Source organism: Falco biarmicus, chromosome 6, assembly GCF_023638135.1.
Source record: "Falco biarmicus isolate bFalBia1 chromosome 6, bFalBia1.pri, whole genome shotgun sequence".
Lineage (NCBI taxonomy): Eukaryota > Metazoa > Chordata > Aves > Falconiformes > Falconidae > Falco > Falco biarmicus.
Genome location: NC_079293.1, coordinates 64,465,734 through 64,484,447, shown reverse-complemented (window position 1 = coordinate 64,484,447; position 18,714 = coordinate 64,465,734). Strand labels below are relative to the sequence as shown.

The following is an 18,714-nucleotide window of genomic DNA, read 5'->3' as shown; positions in this document are numbered from 1 at the left end:
AGATTCAGTAATAACCTGTGCTCACCATGTCTCAACTTATACCATTAAGGCAGGAGTGATTTGAGATCCCTCCTCATCCTAAGTTTCTACGGCGCACAACTTTGTGCCACCCTCTGGAACCATTCTCAGAAAAGCAGATTCATAAAACCTCACCTTGCGCTCGCCCGCCCTTATTTCAACATGCCCGTGTGCTTTGTGGTTTAAGGCCTAGCCTGAGTCAATGCTGATTTAAATGCATACATGTTATGGCAGTACTGGATACAGGCACTGCAAAAAGCCAAGTGAGATACTTGGTAGAGATTATGGGCAGGCACTCCTCCCACTTAGCACCCATTACAGAACATTGCTGATGTACACACACTAATAGCAACCAGAAAGCTGCGGGCACATGTTTGTAACTGAGCAATAAAAGACTATTCTTTGCCATACCAGTACTTAGGAAAACCAATTTCCCTTACAGAAGCACTAGGTTATTAGTATAGAAGTATTGGCAATACTTTAGGAATGACACATCTCCAAGCACTTCACTCTCCTTTAACAGTAGTGTGGCAAGTCTCTCTCAAAAGCAGCAGGACTATTGCAACTGCAAGCTCCTAACTCTCTGAAGTAGCTGTGAAATGATCAGTTCTGGGCATGTATTAGCAGCCCACACAAATATATAACACAGGGAAGATAACAAAACCAAATTACTACATACACAATATTTCCTTCTAGACACTTCTGTGTAGCAGTTCAGGTGAAGATGACTGGGAAGAAAAGAAGGGGTTGTGCCAGTTGTGAGCAGGCACAGCTAAACCTACTGGAGTTTAGGGTGTCATCATCTCCGTGGTGAGGTTAGATGTCCGCACCATAACTGCCTGCAGCTCAGCCAGCCTGCAGCTGTCAGGATGCCTTCGTAATGTCAGCCCAGGTACTCCAGGAACAGCAGTGTGGACAGATGGACAAACCCCCACACTCCCTTTTACCCTTTTCACCAAGACCAGGGCCAACAACCCAGTCTGAGCAAGCTCCCCAGGCGTGAGCAGCCTGCAACAGGCAGACACAGCCCTTCTGCTCTCTCACAGGCTCCTGTATGTAACAGGAGAGTAAAACCAACACAAACCATGCCTCAGTGTAACTATAAGGGTCTGACTCAGAGCTCTGCACAGAAAAACGCTAGCTCATCACGTGTACAAGGGCAGCAGCCTCTGGCAGAAGGGCAAGGTGAGACCAGTAACACATTAAAACAGAAAAGTAACATAAAAACCACATTAAAAAATAATTTTAAAAGCACTGTCAAATCTTGAATATATCTATTAGAACCCTCACACGGGCAGATAAATCCCTTTCACTGTATCAGTTTAATAAAAGAAAATATCAAATTAAGCCAAGTGGCACAATCTGTCCAGCCCTACTCAATGAGAACTAATACAGTATGCTTACCCACAAAAACTGAAAAGAGAAGATGGCTAACAAAACTGACAAGTCATCCGATGTTTAACAGGAACTCCCCAAACCCACCAAGTTTCTCAGCCACCAAGAATGGCAGCAACAGGTTTCTTCTTCTCCCCCCACTCCTCCTTCCTTCTTTTTTTCTAGAGGATGCATTTATCTTGAAGAAGAAATAAAGAAAAAAGCAGCATGTTGACTGGTACCTTTTGCTGCTGTTGAAAATGCAGAACAAATATGAAAAGTCAGAGCCTGACACTCTCAGAAGAAAGGGCTGTCCCTAGTCAAAACTGCTAGATTAAAATGCAGAGACAGAAGTCTCAGCCTAGAAAAAGAATGGAAAGTTTTGACTGCTCCCCTTTCTTCTCTCTTCAGCCCCAAATTTCTCTTATACCAAGTAGTTCCCATAATTGTCGCTGAAATCAGACAGGCCAGACCTTAAAGGACCCAGGCACACAGTTCCTGAACGGAGAATGAAAGAGATACAAATTAAACTTCATTTTTAGCCTGTTAAAAATCCCTGTTCCTAGGAAAAAAGAGATTGAAAATGACTTTTACATATTCTGCATATTACTCACACAAATTTAAATACAGTGAGGCATTATTTCTGGTTACACACAAGTCAACCATTTTTCCAACAGACTTCAGGAGGAACATTACTCAGATGCAGATGCAGTCAAGTCATGTCACCAAAATGCTATGACTGGGTGGTAAAGCAAGTCTGGGAGATTGCTGGGTATGCCTAGAAGGCAAACTGGCTATCAGGTTTTAAAATCCTCTATTAAGCATTGCATGTTCAAGCGGCTTGGGTTACTTTTGTTCTATAAAAGCCTGATAAATAGGTCTATTAACATAGATTCTGCATTTAACAACAAAAAAAAGAAAATAAAAAAATTTAAAAATTGCTACTTCAGGTATTGAGCGACTAATTTTGGACTTCCTAAAATAAGGGTCACTGAATTTAAATACCAAGTTGTAATCACTGGGCCAACAAAGCTTTGTTTCCTGTGGATGTGCCTTCTTGTTCTCCCCCTTACTTTCTAGTCCTGGATCTTTGAGCCTTCCCTTTCACCCACTCTTTTTTTCCATGTCTGCTGACACCCCAAAGTGATGAGGGAAGAGATACGGCTAGTCAAGCAAAACATAATGTGCTGACTTGGTTTGGCAGCACTCAGCCGCCTGACATCCATGAGCACCAAGCTTGATCCCTCCAGGAGGGCTAAAAGTATGTCTCCTTGGTATGTCTGCCTCTCCTGAAAAAACAGTCAGTCATGAAGATCATTCACAGCCACCTTCAAACTTACTCAGAGATCAAAAGGCTCCAAGTTTGAGGGACAAGTGAATGAACTGTGTAAGGCTTATGCCTACAGGAAATCCAGAATATACAAAATCCTATGCTTTTAACATTTATTTCTTTTCCATATAAAAAAAATCTACTATACTCTTTAATATTCTGCAATATGCAGTCAACTGTATTGTGTGGTCTCTCACACTACAGCAAGAGGGACAGAAGAATGCAGGTATAGTTTCAGGAAGCCATAAAAGTGGCACATATCTTCAAGTATTCATCATCTAGACATGAAGAATTAATTCTACTTCAAATTATTAAGCTTAATTTGTTCGATAAATATTGTTCCTAAAGAAAGAAAATTTGTACCTAGGGAAAAAATGAAATGGTATTAAAAAACTGAAGCAAAGAAACCCAATCCAAAGGTGCCAACAAGGAACTTAAAATTTATTTTGAGAATTTTGGCAACTCATCATAGGTGAGATCTCACAGGAATACCAAAATTAGGTTAGCAGTTTCTTGTGAACATCAGGTAAAGAAAAAAAAATTTAAAAAATCAAGAAGAACTGCCAAGAAGGTTTAAGCTGAGTTTCAGGGCTTAGCCACTGCTGAGTAGTAAAAGGTCATCCAGGTCTCACTCCCCTTGAGTCAAAAAAGGGTCAGATTTCTTCTTTAATGTGTTATCGGACTCCCCTAGAAAAACCCAAAACCCAAAGAAAAATCTATTCAAACCCAGTTATCTACATATACAGGCAACAGCATGTACTATGCCTCTAATCCAAGCACATGGCACATACTCAGGTAATTTGCAAAATTAAGGTTTAGTGATTAAGCTATTTGAGACCCTCCTTACCCCTTTTTTGTTTTGTTTTAATACATTGTATCCCTTCCTTTGCCTCTTTAGCAAATGTGATAATTGTTTTTAAGCTACTAAAAATTAAGTCTTGACAAGAGTGACACTTAGAAATTCCTACAACATAGAACCAGAGGGAATAAGAAGCCACCTCGAAAGAGCAGTCAGTATGTTATGTGCTTAGGGTCAAAAACTAAGAAGCTGCTTTTCAAGCAGTAATCCACCACAGCTTGCGAGAAAATAAATTCACAAGATGATGGGGGGGGAAATCTGGGAATCTGACTCACATTTATAATGTAAAAGGGCCATTTCTGACATTTTTGGTTCATACACATATCGTGCACAGGCAGCGGGTGTGCCTGAACAGCCCAAGGTCAGCTATCCTGGAAAGCATTCACATCTTCATGAGGGTATGATTTGGCTGGGGAGAGAGTTGGTGGGCTTGTGTGTTTGGGCAGCACTACTGATGTTTTAAGTGTTGCAAAACAGAGGAGAGAAAGTAATTTTAAATTACTTACTTCTCCTGAACACCACAGTGGGATGGCCTCAAGTGCCTCATACTGAGCAATGCCCCAGCTCTTACCATTCCTTTTATAGAGGCCTTTGCTTCTTTAATATTTTTTTGCCAGAGGCATTAAAAATGATGTACAAAGAAGTCAGTGTATTGCTTGGAAACATCTGCCAACATTAACAGAAGAAGAAAACAGAACATTTTTAAGGATCATATTCTCTTACACCCTTCTATGTACCAGCAATTTCAAACCAGCATATATTAGCCACAAATCGACTCTACCAACTATCTTCCAGATAGGGCGATCAAAATACATGTATTAAAAATACCCAAGTTCCACTGGTGGAACCAATCTCCAACATGACTTATATATCCTAGATTTAATCAGAAGGTGTTAAAAAGCACATACACATTTATTCCATGAGAAAAAGACCACAACCTTAGAGACTTGCTGTGGCAGCTCCTACCAGACTGCACTGAACCTTGGTGACCCGATGAACTCATGTAACACCTTCAGCTCCAAATTCCAGCCTCTTCCTCTCCTCCAGAACCACTGCAATATTTAAAAATTTGGGGTTGGTAACACTTGCTTCCAGTCCTGCCACCGTCCAGGTTTTACTCAAATGAGTGGTCAGGGACAGGATGCAGCAGACTGAAGGTGCTGGCATTGTCTGGAGTAGGTACTGATCTCCTGTGCTCAGTGCTGTTGCCTCATCTCCTGGAGTTTCTACCAATATAATATACATTACACACTTTTTTTGGAGAAGAACACCTTTTGCAACTTCTCTAGTTTGGTAACAATAACCTAAGTTATCTTGCATAACCAGTTTAAGCAAATATTAAGTATGAGCTGATATACATCCCCCTCATCTTCCCACTGGAACTATTTTACTCATGCTGCCACCAAACACCAGAAAGCTGGTGAGGTTTTCACATGACTTATATCAAAACTGGAACAAAAATTCAAGATGCTTTACATTCTCACCTTTTCCCCTTTGAGAGCTTACATACGGCACCAAGTGACCTAGTTTCTTCCTAAATTAAAAGCAAACAAATAGAAGCATGCACCCCCCTCAAGGTGGTCAACCTCATCTGAGCAGCCATGGTTGGAGTTGTTCTCAGGCACTGCCAACAGCACCTGGGGACGGTTTGTGTCCCTGAGGCGTCCCAGGGGTGAATGTCAACAGGCAAAACTCCACATTTTTCCACATGACCAGTTTAATAGTAACCTTCCACTTTGGTATAGCTCTTGCACACGATCCTTCTGCTACACAATGATGCCTGGGTAACCTGAACAAGCTGTGTAACCCAAGGTCCCTTTCTGTACCAGGTAGGGCATCTTGCTCACCTCTAAGCACCAGTCAACTCAACCTACGACGACAACTGTACGGAGTGAAAATATACAACTAATTCTCTAGGGAAGGGCAAAAAATAATCCATCTTTTTCTTTTTTAATCACCATGAACATAAGTAGTTCTGCAGCATTATGATCAGAGCTTTGTGAACACTCATTAGCTCAGGGATAAACAGCTCATTTGTGTTGGGAGACGAGAGGATTTGCGGGCAAGGCAAGGAAGGTGAGTAACAAAGACGACTGGTGTAAAGAAGCATGAAGACGGGAGTGCTGTAAGCAGGGTTATGGAAACAAAACAGGTGAAAGAGGGACCTCTGAAAGAGCCTCTGGTGGCCAAATACCCAAAGAAAAATCACAGGAGCTAAAACTGTGGTGGCAATAGCCAGAGTACAAAGGAAGGCTTTGAAGAAGTTCCCTGGTGGGGACGAATACTGACAGGAAAAAGAAAACCAAGAAAAAGCCTGACAATTCCTCTCCCTTGCCCACCTTCCCAGCTCACACCTCTCCACCAATGCTTCCTTATATACCCACTGAGCTTTTAAGAATTCTTTCTTCTTTGGTTGGACCCACATACCCAGGAGGTTCCTGAGGCACAGCAACCGCTCAGGCCAGCCACCACCCTTGCCACCAGTCAGCTGAGCAGCAGACACTATCCAGTCCACACCCCAGACACTTTGCCCTCTTGCCACCTTTCCAGGAGCCAGAATTTCCTAAGCTAAATACTAGTATATTACACATTAAAGCAGGCATATACGTGCAGAAGATTTATGCCTTCAGCAGCTCTCCCACACTGGGGTGTGAGGACGTCTGAGCTAGGTGATGTGAGCCGCACGCTCCTCGAAGCTGGAGCAACTGCAGGACAAGTCCCACGTGCACAGGTTTAGTGATGATTGTGGGTTTCTCTTGTATTCCGATTGTTCTGGAGGTTTTTTCAGGCAAATATTAACTTAAGTACTTAAACCCATTAATCATAAAATTCTCATTTTGTGTGTGTTTGAAAAAAGAATATGAAAAATAATGATCAACCAGTGTAGGAAGATTAAACCTTTAAAAAGCACAGACTATGGCTAGTCACATGTACTTCAGTCCCCTATAATAGTGCAACTCACAATGATAAGAGTCCCAGAAATCTAGTGGAGAAGAAACACCTTCTGGGTATAAAATCTTAAGCACAGGTTATTGTCCCATAGCTACCAAGAGGCTCATCCGGGTGGCACACCTGTTATTTCAGTCCTCTTATTTGCTACCAAACATTAACTTTAAAGTGGGTAACTTAGCTAATAGCTAAAGTACTGCCAGGAAAACAAACAGAATACACACAATACATCTCTTTGCATATGCTGTTTACTATGCATTTTCTTTGCTGTTTTACCAAAATAATCACTGTGATACAATCTTACTGCTTCAGGTTATATTGCTGTATGCAGCGTGAAAGTCTGGTGCAAAAATCCACTGCAGGGAAAATGGAAATCTTTGCAGTCTTGTGTATGTAAACACTGGTTTGGTCATCTGCTTCATGTAATTGAAGCCAAGGGCCATCTCTGTTCCAGCTCTTTTTGAGGTGATACAGAAGTTTGCAAGTATTCCCCTGCAAGGGGGAGTTTCCACCTTCCCAGCTTGAGGGAAGTGAAGACAACTGACAGCAACTGAAGATCTGGCACCAAATAAGCAATTTAATTAGCTGGCAGGTGGAGGAAAGTAATTATTCCTCTCTATGCAGCATTTGTGAGACCACATCTGGAGTACTCGCTCTGGTTTTGGGAGTCCTGGGAAAAGAAAGATTGACATACTGGAGTGAGTCCAGTGCATGGCCACCAAGGTGCTGCAGCACTTGACATACAAAGGAGAGAGAGAGACCTGGGTTTGTTAATTGATCCTGAGAGATACTCAAAATCTGACTGGACAAGGCCCCAGCTTTGAAGTTAGATCTGCCTTTGAGGTTAGCTTTATTTTGTTCAGGGAGATGATTTAGAGTTCCCTTCAAACCTAGGTTCTTCTGTTTCAATTTTAAAAGGAAGAAGAGCTCATCTCAGAGAAGTTAGAAGGGCCATTAAAAAGTAGAAGAGTTCTTCTAGTAATAGAAGAATAGAACAACTATTAAAAAGTACTTTTAGAAAAGGAGTGTGTTAGCTCTAGAGAGAGATCAGTTACAGAAAATAAATTACTACAATATGGTTGGGGAAGGGGGAAAAAAACCCCAAAATTGTAGGTGATCATTCCTTCATGCAAAACTAGTTTTGTTTTTTATCCCCCCTAGTTTAAAAGCATGATGTGAAAGAGTCCAAAGCTACATACTTGTCAATATACACAGGTTTAGCAAGTTCCCATGCCAACAATCATAAAGTAAATCTACATAATGTGGTTTGACTGCCATTTTCAAGATATTTTCCTAGAAATTATACCTCACAGTGGCAATGTATTGCTGATTACAGAAGAAATTCTTATTATTGCAGTTTGTGGTGACTGCATTATTGGCAAACACAGACCTTATTACCCTTGCAGAGTTGTTCATACCTGCATTCTCTTAAGATCTGTGATATCTCACTTTTAGAAGAGAATGTTAACAATGGTCCAGTGGCTCTAAGAAATCCACAGAAATGTATTAACACTTCAAAATCAAATTTGAGACAACAAGCCCTCTAAACCAGTTTACTTTGAAAAAGTCTCAGTCATCAAGTACTCTCCCACTCTCATGGTGACATAATTTGAATGTCGATTAGATCCTTCTTTAAAAGAGGAGGATTGAAAACAAATGCTGCATACAGTTGAAGTCTTTTTATTAGGTAGCTGTCATGGATGGACTTCCCAAGGAACATAATCGTTCTTCTTCAGCAGGGCAGATAATGTTAAAAATTAATAAATAAATAGATAAATAAATAAATAAATAGAAGATTAGTTGTAAATTTAGCAGCAATTTTTTAAAAGCTAGTTTGAGTAGTCTTTGGTGCCATGAAAATGAACATTCATCTAATTAATCTACTCTTTCAGGTCATCACTCTCATGTTTCTTCTTTTTTTGTGTCAAAAAGTAAAACATAGCCTCTACAGCATCATGCATTGCTGCACAGATACACTCACAACAACTATGAACACATCATGATGCTCCTGGAAGCAGTGCAGGCACATCAGCATGATGCTCCTCCTGGGCTGCTGGGGCTGTCCTGACGCTCACACACGAGCTCTTCTGTCCACCTCGGCATGGTGCCATGCTGACATATCCCGACGCTGAGGCCTGCTCTACCCAAGGAAGTAAAACCAAAGCAATGCTTTTTTGACCCACCATCCACATTCAGGTCCAGATTATTCTCAGCAGTCTGGCTGTGCCACGTAAGCTCTAAGAGGATGGCAACTATCTTCTGTAAGACACAAACTTACATGGCAAATCATGGAAGAGTTGACCACAAAAGCAAAATTTGGCTGACTTGTCTAACACCTACAGCTACGCAGTCAGCTTCATAAAGCAGAATGAACCCTTTTGCATGGGGAGGAAACAGAAAAAAACAACCACCCAAACAAGGTACCCTTACAACAGTTCAAATTAAGACTTGCTGAAAATGTAGCAAGAGCAGAGACAAGGTCACCTCACCCTTAAAGAGGTCACTGAATCACAGGTGCCAGAGCAAGCCAACAATTTTTAAAAAAAAGGCCTATAAATGAAAAAAGGTTTTAAACCTTTCATAGGACTAGCAGCAAATTGCCCTTAATGTCAAGTCATCAAGTATTGCAAACCAATGCTTTCCCCATCCTGCCTGCAACGACTGAGGAGGAGGAAGAGGGACACAGTCTTCCCTGCACACTTTTTGTCTGTAGCCTTTTTTGTTCCTTTTTGGCAGGCCCACTTGTACATTAGGACAAGGAGTTCCGCAGTTTTTAAGCATGTCAGTAATGCTGCCCTAAGCAAGAAAGATGGTCAATGCTCATCTTCTACCTCTCCCAATGCATACAAGGTCATTTTTGACCTTCAGATGTAAGGGATGTTTCCTCCACAAGGTCACATCATTCAGCAGCTCTCTTCTCAGCCAAACTTCTGGGTTCATTACATTTCCTACAAAAGGGAAACTCCTAGAGAAGTGGTCAAAAGAAACTGAAGCAAACACTACGTATGTTTTTTGGAGAGCATACAGCCTGTTACACTGAGAGTTAAATCTGGCTCTTCAGCTTGCCAGCTTCTGTACACTGATGGACTTACAAAGTTTTTCAATAGTAATTATACTAATAGAAGGAGTTGCATTAAATACATGCGTTTGATTTTTTCTTTCTTTTAAAGGTGGTTTGCCTCAGTCTTTCTGAGTAAGATTGAAAAGAGATTAAAAAATGAAAAATAAAATAAAAATCCAGTTACTATTTCTCCTCATCAGTCTAAAGTATGAAGTCTTACAAATATAAGAACACTGACCACTCAAAGACACATGGAGAACTTAATTCTTGAACAAAAGACCTGTATATGGCTAAAGGCTTTAATTGAAAATCATGAATGACCTCAGATACTGTGCTATTCAAAGGATTCACTTTAAATAGTTCAATTCCTTCTTGAATGGTGAAACCAACAAAGCATTATCAATGAATTTGGAAATGGGACCTAGAACGTCTCTTGCTGAAATCATCAATTCAAATGTTGCCCAGGGTGATAACAACCAGAGATTTCATGTTCTATTGGCTATCTTATAGCCAAATGCCAGAAGGAAATTTAGAAGTTTTCAGTTGCTTCCCAGGAAGGCAGACAGGCAACAGAACGGGCACTTTTACTGGTTTTCAGACAAAAAACCTTACTGTATATGGGCGCCCTCTCTGTATCCTTATTATTCAGACCTGCCCATTTTCAAACATTATTAGCATATAGTGACAATGTGCAGGAGGACCTGTCCACAGAGGAGTCTAAAAACATGCAAAAGGTCATTAATTTTACCACCAAAAATAAACTATATGTAAATGCTCAGTGTTTAAGACAAGAAACAGCCTAACAGCCTAGTCAGACAATAAAGGTTTTCATTCTGAGTCTTAGAGATGCTCTTTTTTTTTTCTCCTGGAAGAAAATACATCATTGCTTCCCAGTGAGAGGCCATCCACAAAGAAAAACCCAGTCCCAAGAACAAACAAATATTCTTTAACATGAGAGCTGCTTTCTCTTACACCTGGTCTCCTCCCCCTGGGGTTAAAGCAGCTGGCTGTAGGATGCAACCATCACCATCTTCCAAACAGGGATATCAGCTGGTCTTACACCAAGGCCTAAGAAATGACCAGGTATGGGATTAAGTTATCCCAGAAGAAGAAAAATACTTCTGTGGAGAAGTGATAGAAGTCCAGAAGTTAGAAAGTAACATACAAGCTTCTGCTGTTTTTTGTTGGTTTTTTGGGGGTTTGGTTTGTGTTTTGGTTTTTTTGACAGTTAACACAGCCCCTGGAGTCACAGGATGTCATTTGATACAGAGATAGCTACATCCTTCATTAATATTGTTGTAAAGTTTGTATGGGCTAAAAAAAGAGAGAAAAAGTTTGTGAGCACTCTTACTGTGTGCCTCATCGACAGCCCAGAGCTGACACAAAGTTGTTCACCAACGTTGCTGCTAATCTCAGCTCCAGCTAGGTGCCAGTGCTTTCATCTCCCGGCACGATGCTGCAACGCAGTATGCTGTCATGGCTTCGGGCTTAGAGAATTTCTGAACTAACCAGCAACAAGTCTTCCCAATTATTTTGAGCAAGAACATCAACTTCAATTAAAAAGCCCAGGGCAATTCTGAGTTTAAAGGTCAGGTACAAAAGGGAAAAAAACAAGACAGTGGCAAAAATAAAATAAATTAAAAAAAAATCAACAATATCTGTACACTGATATCAGAAGCCAAGATAGGAACTACGTGATATTCAAAGTCATGCCAGGAAAACCTTCAGAGTTGCTTCTTTTGTAAGTGGTACAGCTGCAAGTCAAAGATCAATGTTGTGTAAAGTGCTCTTTCACACACAGGTTGTTCTAAAACAAGGGAGGTTGGAAGGTCTTTATTAATACAATAAAAAGCCTTCAAATGAATGTTAACATTTGTTTAAAAAACCCACACAAGTAATAGAAATTGTAAAGAAAAGGGATGCTAGGAACTACCAGATATCACCATTATAGAACTCTAATGGAACAAAAATTTTTTTCTTAAAAAAAACCTGAATGGGTATTTAATATTAATCTTCATTCTCATATCCTGTTTAACTTCTCTGTATAGATTCATATAGCAAACTGAGGACAAGATAAGAATTATCTGGCAATAACATTTTCACCTTGGACTACACCAAAAAGGCTCGAGAACTATTTTTGTCAAATCTGTTAACATGGGAAAACTGGAGCCAAGAGGAAAAGGACAAACAGAGAAGATATTTCATCCAAGTCAAGTCAATCGTTTGAGGTTTCCTCCTTCCTCCTCCAAAAATTGCAAAAACAAGAGTTAACTGCAAGTTTAAGTGGTACCAAGCTATTAAAGCAAATATACACACACACACACGCGCACACAGCTTCCTCTGCCTGCTTCAGCTTGATCTGTTCAAGGACCCTCCACTCCAGGTATTTCTTTGCTTTTTCATATGTTGTGCTGGTGCCATTACCACCACTTTCAGCTTCAAAACACTTTCCAAATTCACCACTGAGAGTGACATAGCTTTGGTGAATAAAACATTTTCCCAGTGTTTCTGGAAGCTTCGGTACTGATGGTACATTTTGCCCGAAGGCCTCAATTTTAGGTAAAAACAGATTGTTACAGCCGTTAAACAGCCAAGGCTTTAGATATTTATCTGTCTTTTAGAGCTCTCAGAACTGTTGCAAGGCAGCATCAAGGATGGGAGGCAGCTCCTCCCCAGGCCACCCCAAGAGCTGTGAAGCAAAGCTATACTCAAGGTAGAGCCTTTGTTCAGGGCTGGCTGCTGATAGTGCCGCTGACCACAGGGCTATGTCTTGTGGGGACAGCCCGGTAACTGCTTTCACAACACAGGGTCTGATACTATTAAAAGCAGCTCTGGCTCCTTCGAGGAGCTCTGACTGGGCTGCTTCATACTTCAAGGCACTGAGCACATCAGTCAACAGCCGCTTCTCAGCATGCCTCCTTTCTGGTTGTAGCCACAGAGTACATAAAGCAGGATGGGACAAAGAATTTTCGTGGGCTAGAAAAGGCATCCAGTCATTTCTGACTCCTAAAACCCCACCAAAATAAGATAAAATAAATAAGCAGAGGGGTGACCTCTGTTCCCATCAAAACATTTTCACATTGCAGCTGTCTTGTATAAACCATGTCTCAATGTGAGGAACATCAACTAACTTGCTCTAAGAATTTAGGTTACTAGCTTAAACAAGTAGGATTATTACTCACAGATACTCTTGGAAATTATAGCATGGAACAAGCACCTTTTAGAGGTGCAAGACTTCCCTGAATCAGGAGATGCTGAGCTGGAAAATATGAAGTAACTTCTCCCCAGATCACCTTGTCACAAACATCAGCAGATCCATTCAAATTGGGATATTTTTGATACAAAAAAGAAGCTGCATTTTGGGAAGGACAACAAGTTTAAAATTAATTTGCTGTCCTCTCCCCTGCTAAAAAAAACAAACAAATTCACTCAAGCCATCTAATTCAAATCAGTTGATATTGCCAGGCTAGCTTTTTGATGGCTTTTTTGGATTAAAAACATTCATTCAAATTCATGGTAAACAAGGAGTAGAGTTGGTCAGGAAAAATCTGACAGTCATTTTCTGCAAGAAAATCTAGTTCTAGACATATCTAAAAGCTCCATAAAACTGTTGCTGATTTTATACTTCAGTAAAGCCAAGATGTCAAAGGTTCTGTTTTGTTCCAAACAGGTGCCAATATTTTCAGTAGAAATCTGTGCTTTCATACAAAGTTACCATTCAAACCAGTCAGAATCAAGATGAGGTGACATGTTTTGATTGACTTGAAGTAATTTTATTTTTCACTTCCCCCAGTAAAAGTGCTGATACTGTTCAGTTTTGTTCCCATTCCAAGTGAAGCAAAGTTCTGAAAATCCTTTACAAAATGTCTTTGTTTTCCTGCAGCCAGTCGTAAGGGGAACAACAGGGCGCTTCTCCTTGGCTGCAAACTCCCTTATGGTCAGGCCTGTTTCTAGTTTCAAGACTCAAGGACATCTCCCGCAGACAGGTTTAACTTGACCATTCTCAAACAGAGAGGCAGCTTACCTGCCTGAAACCAAACCAGTGCTTGAGCATGTTAATAAGTGAGACTGCCCTACAGCACAGTGCTAATGAGGCCCACACACTCCTTAAGGAGCATCACACACTTCCCAGATGTACTGAACCAACTTAAACCTTTCACGTTTCACCTGGATCTGTCATTTCTCAGTCTAGAAGTCAGGCACTAAGGGCAAACCCCATGAGGAGATACAAAACCTAGAAATCCCGATTCTTCTACACCTGCATGTTTGTCACCTATCGAAATACAAAATGCAAAGCTTTTCTTTTTCTTTCTTTTTTTTTTTTAATATTAATATCTTATCAAAAGCAGGTTAGGGTTTTTGTACTAAGAGCAAGCCACTTTACCATGTAAGACACCCAGCAGCCTGCTGCAGACACAGCGCTGGAGTTTCACCTCCTTCTGAGGCACTTTGCATTGGGTGGTCCTGGCAGCATCTCCCCTGGCTGTTGAGAGTGCAGCTCCGAGGCGCACGGTGTGTTCAGCATGGCGCAGCAAGCAGCTACACAGGTGCAAGATCCACAGAGGTTGCAATCACTCTGATAACAAGGCCTCAGGATGCTTCACACTGAAGTACACAAACCCTTTTGTGGGTTTCACCCCAAGTCGCTGACTTGCATAATACAAAACTGTAGACCTTTTGTCACCAAAGGAGTCCTTAACTGCTGGATTTCAATTAGACTGCTTGGGTGAATTAGATTAGTGGGTTCAAGCCCTGGTTTTGGAGTAATGGGTCAAAATTACTTGTGAAGACACTTCTGTGGGAGCTGCAGGGGTGGGAAAGAGCCAGGAGTTGTTGGTTTTCTCCCTCTGGAAGGAAGGTCACTTTGACAATACACACTGCCAACAGCAGACCTGCCCATAACGCAAATTACAAAGTGCTGTCCATGACACAAACAAACGCCATTATTATACATTCAAAGTAGTGCCCAAACTGAATTAAGCAGAACTTTACAAAACAAGTTTGAATCAAATATTAACGTGTGCCCCAGAGAAAAGGCCGAAGGGAAAACGTGAAAATGTGTCCAACTCTCTTCCTGAAGTAAAAGCACTATAATGCAACAAAACAGCAAAGTAAAGACACTGGTTAAATAAAAGTAATTGGGCATAAGGTGGTCAACAGCTTTAAGCCTTTCTTAACACAACTAAATACATGATATTGTAGACATACGATGTTACAGTGTTATATCGTCACAAAGGCACCGGGCAGTTTTCACTCATTTAGCCACAATTTTACTGTGCCTTAAATTCAGTGCAGACTATACCATGTCCAGATTCAGCTTAACTCACCTAAGCCATAGGGCCAATGGCTGTCTGTATCAGTCTCCACCCATGCATTTTAGATTACACTATTCAAGGCATTTCATCTAAAGGTCTTGTGAAATCTAGTAGAGTATCTCAAAAATAACTAGTTCCCAAGCAATGCTTTATCTTACTCAAATGACACAGAAATTTGTTAATGGGTCCTACCTTTTAAAGGTACTTAAAATGAGTGTTATTAATAAGCAGCTTCTCTGTATCACCTTCTTCACTTCTTACACTGACTGCCATGCCCATACGCCAAAGTTGTTTATCCCTCACTGAAGACATGTATTTATTCATCATCAAAACAATTCCCAGAGAAGCCTGCTCAGGTTTTATACTTAACTGGTATTTCATGCCACTACATCTTCTACCAGCAGGCAACACAGAATTTCTGAAACAACATGCCTGAAGCCTAAACCACAAAACACCACAGCCAGTAGCCTACCATTACACAACCTCATACTGGAAATTCTTATTTTTGCCAAAGATGAGCCATGTAGATGAGGCAGTAATTTGTTAGAGGTGGAGAAGCAGCAGGCTTACAGGCACCCTCTAAGAAGCACCTGAACGTTTCAACAAACTAAGAGAAATCTGCAGCCTGCTACCAATAAAGTACAACTTTTGAAGGCATTAATTAGGCAATCTTCCTTTCTCTTTTTCATTGAAATCACAGCTTTGTGGGGTAAAAAAGGCTTAAGAAGGAGCCATTGTTTTTTGTTTGTTTCCCCCCGCCCCCAAGACATTCTCTTAAAACTGGTCTTAAAAAAATATGTGAGAAGGCACTGATCTACTGACCTTCATCAAGTGTTACCAATTTTCTAAGCCTGTACATGAAGGTGCTGAAAACCCCTGTATCACTGGGGGTAAAGTAACAACCTTTCCACTTTACTGATACCAAGTAAATGTTCAATTGTAAAAACACCTTCTCTCCCTTCCAGTTTCCCACTGGGTCAAGCGGTGGCTGCAATGGATGTAACTGGGAAGTTGGAGATACTGTCTTCCCTCCCTTCCCACTCTGGTATTTTTCTTCTTGCCTCCTTTGTTCACTGAACAGAACTTTGTTTGAAGTGTGTTTTTACTCCTTCACTGCATGACAAACCCACACAGTCAGAAGACATGCTTATAAAAACCATAGATCTCCAGCAGGGAACTCAACGGTGGGTGTAATATTGGACACAGCTCTCCATTCATCATGCACATTCTCCGGATTTCAAGTTGACAGTGTCCCTTTAGCTTACTGTTCCTCCTCATGTGAGATCAGAGAAGTCAACCCTAGTGAAAACACTTCCTCCACCAGCATATAAACAAACAGATCTTCACCTGCAATTGTTCTAAGCTTTAGCCACAGAACGCTAGTTAAAAACATATCAAGAATTAAAAAAAAAAAAAAAATGGGGGTGTGGTGAAGAGATACTGGAAAGTGTTACAGTTGCAGGGATGGTGGAAGGAAGGATGTGGGAGTTAAGGAGGTTGTACACAAGGAGGAAAATGACAAGGTCCCAAAGGCGTTCCCAGTCCTGTGCACGCATTTCAAAAGCCTGGTCCATTCCCACTTGTTATTCAGCATTTTAAGAATCGGAGCATATCAGTGATGATGAACGACTGCAGAGGACTGCTTTCCACTCAGCCTAAACCTTCTCCTCCAGCACCAGCTCAGCCCTGCCCTCCCCATCACTGTCGAATGGACCACAGTACCTTGGTCTTGTTTTCACAAAGTGACCCCCTTCCCTCCCCAGCCCTCTCCCAGCACACACGCAGAAGCCACACAGGGCAGAACCGAGGCGCGTTCCCAGGGAAGCGGAGACTGAACGGAGCGTCGCTCGGGCGGTCGGGCGACACGTACAGCGCAGCTCTGCAGGCGCAGCAGGACGCTGGCACCCGCGGTGTGGCCTTTGGTACCTCTCGCTTATCTAAAATGTGGCTGGGAAGGAGTTGGCACCAGATCAGCGGCCTCATCTGGGGAGGCACAGAGAGGCTCTAGGGGAAAGACAAGAAACAAGCCTCTTTTCACATCCTACCACCCTTGGGCATTTTGTGCGTCCCTTCTTTTCTTCCCTGAAAGAGGCCTTTGTCACAGACGCGCAAATCCTATACGATTTATTTCAGGGGAAGAAGGTCTTTTTATTTACTTCCCCCCTCCCCTTTTTCGCAGTTCGGCGACAACAAATACAGCCCTGTGCTGCGTCCCCTCTCCCCTCCCCGGCCGGCGGCCGCGGGGGCGGGGGACACGGGAGACCCCCGGGCACGCAGGGGCGCAGCGCCCGCCGCGGCACCGGCCCTCCCCGCGCTGCAGGCCGCGGCCGGCGGGGCAGGCGGCGGCGGGGCTGGGGGGTGCGTGGGGGATACCCGCAGCAGCGCGGCCGCCTCCCCTCCCCGGCAGCCCCCGCACCCCATCACCGCCCGGGCGCACAAAGGAAACAAACGCGCCGCAGCATCCACCCCCCGCCCCCGCTCCCGCTCCCCCCGGGCGGCGGCGGCGCGGCGGGCTCCGGCCCCTCCGTTACCTGAGGCTCGGCTCAGCTCAGCGCAGCGCGGGGCCGGGGCGGCGCCGCCGCACTCACATCCTCCTCGCTCCGCTCCTCCGCCCGCTGCTCCCGCCCGCCCGGCCGCAGCGAGGGGCGCCGCTCCGGGCGCCGCTGCCTCTCCCCGCGGGCAGACGCGCTGCGCCGAGCCCCGGCCGGGCGCGGAGGCGGCGGCTTCGTGCGGCGGAAGAGCCGCAGCCCGAGCAGGGATGAGCTCGCACGGGCTCTCCGCTCTGCCGCTGCTGCTGCCGCCGCCGCCTTGCCTCCGCTCCGTTCCGCTCCGCCCGGGTGAGCGCGGCTCGGGCGCTCCCCTCCCACCAGGGCTCCTGACAGATGGCGCAACCGCAGCGCCGCCGCCGCCCGGCCCCGCTCGCCCGCCCGAAGCCGGCAGCCGCCTCCCCCCGCCCGCCGCGCCCCTCCGCGGAGGCGGCCGCAAACTGGCAGCGCCGCCGGCCTATGGCGAGGTGCGGCCGGCAGCTGCCGCCGTCCTGATTGGCAGGTGGCGGGGGAGGCGGGGCGGCCGAGGCGGCCCCTCGGCGCCTGCTGGCCGCGGCCGCGGGGAGGGCAGCGCCTGGCCGCCGCCCCCGGGTAGCGGCAGCTGCTGCGGGCGGCCCCCGGGGTCCCGGCAGGGCCGTGCGAGAGGCTGCCCGGGGCTGGAGGAGCCGAGGGCGAAGCGGCCGGGAGGGAAGGAGCGGAGGGGTGGCCGGCCCACGGAGGGGTCGCGGCCGGCCGCTGCCACCGCCGGAGGGATGCGCGCTGCTCCGCGCCCTGCTGCGCCCACCCCGCCGGGGCTCCTCCGGGGGGCGGGGGCTGGGCATCTCAGCATCCCCGCTAAATGGGAGAACAACCTTAAGCAGATTATGCCCCTTTGTGAAAGACGACGTCTTTTTTTGTTATCATGAGTTTTCATCACTAATTCTTGAATTGTCAATAGCGGGCTATAAGGCAATATGCGGTTTTCCAGCAATACGGTTTTATTCCATTTTTCACGTTTAATCGCCGATTATTTCAGTCGGCTGTGTCAGCAGGAGTGTCAGCCCTGCCACGGCCACCTTCCAGGGGTGCGCCTGCTGTCCTTGGCACCTTTGCTGGGGCTTTGGTCTGGCACCGTACCTCAAGACGTGCAGGCTTTGCCGTCCTCCCATTGCAGGGCATCTTGCTCCACAGGTGGGTGATCGGGAAAGGTCTCTGTACACTTTGTGCCCTTCAGGTCCCCGGCAATGCCATAACTCTGCCTGGCATCTCTCAAGGTGTTCGTG

The 18,714-nt window shown here is 44.2% G+C and overlaps 1 protein-coding gene across 2 annotated transcripts in view; it reads right to left on the bottom strand.

The window, feature by feature from the left end:
* Window positions 1-17,833, bottom strand: part of FYN (FYN proto-oncogene, Src family tyrosine kinase) — a 143,490-nt gene extending 125,657 nt beyond the window's left edge. Inside the window, exon 1 of one of the 2 annotated variants that reach the window (XM_056342803.1) lies at window positions 17,438-17,833. The gene's annotated coding sequence lies outside the window, so the exon portion shown is untranslated. The remainder of the gene's footprint in view (window positions 1-17,437) is intronic. The other variant, XM_056342806.1, reaches the window with a different exon arrangement.
* Between the last annotated feature and the right edge of the window lie 881 nt (window positions 17,834-18,714).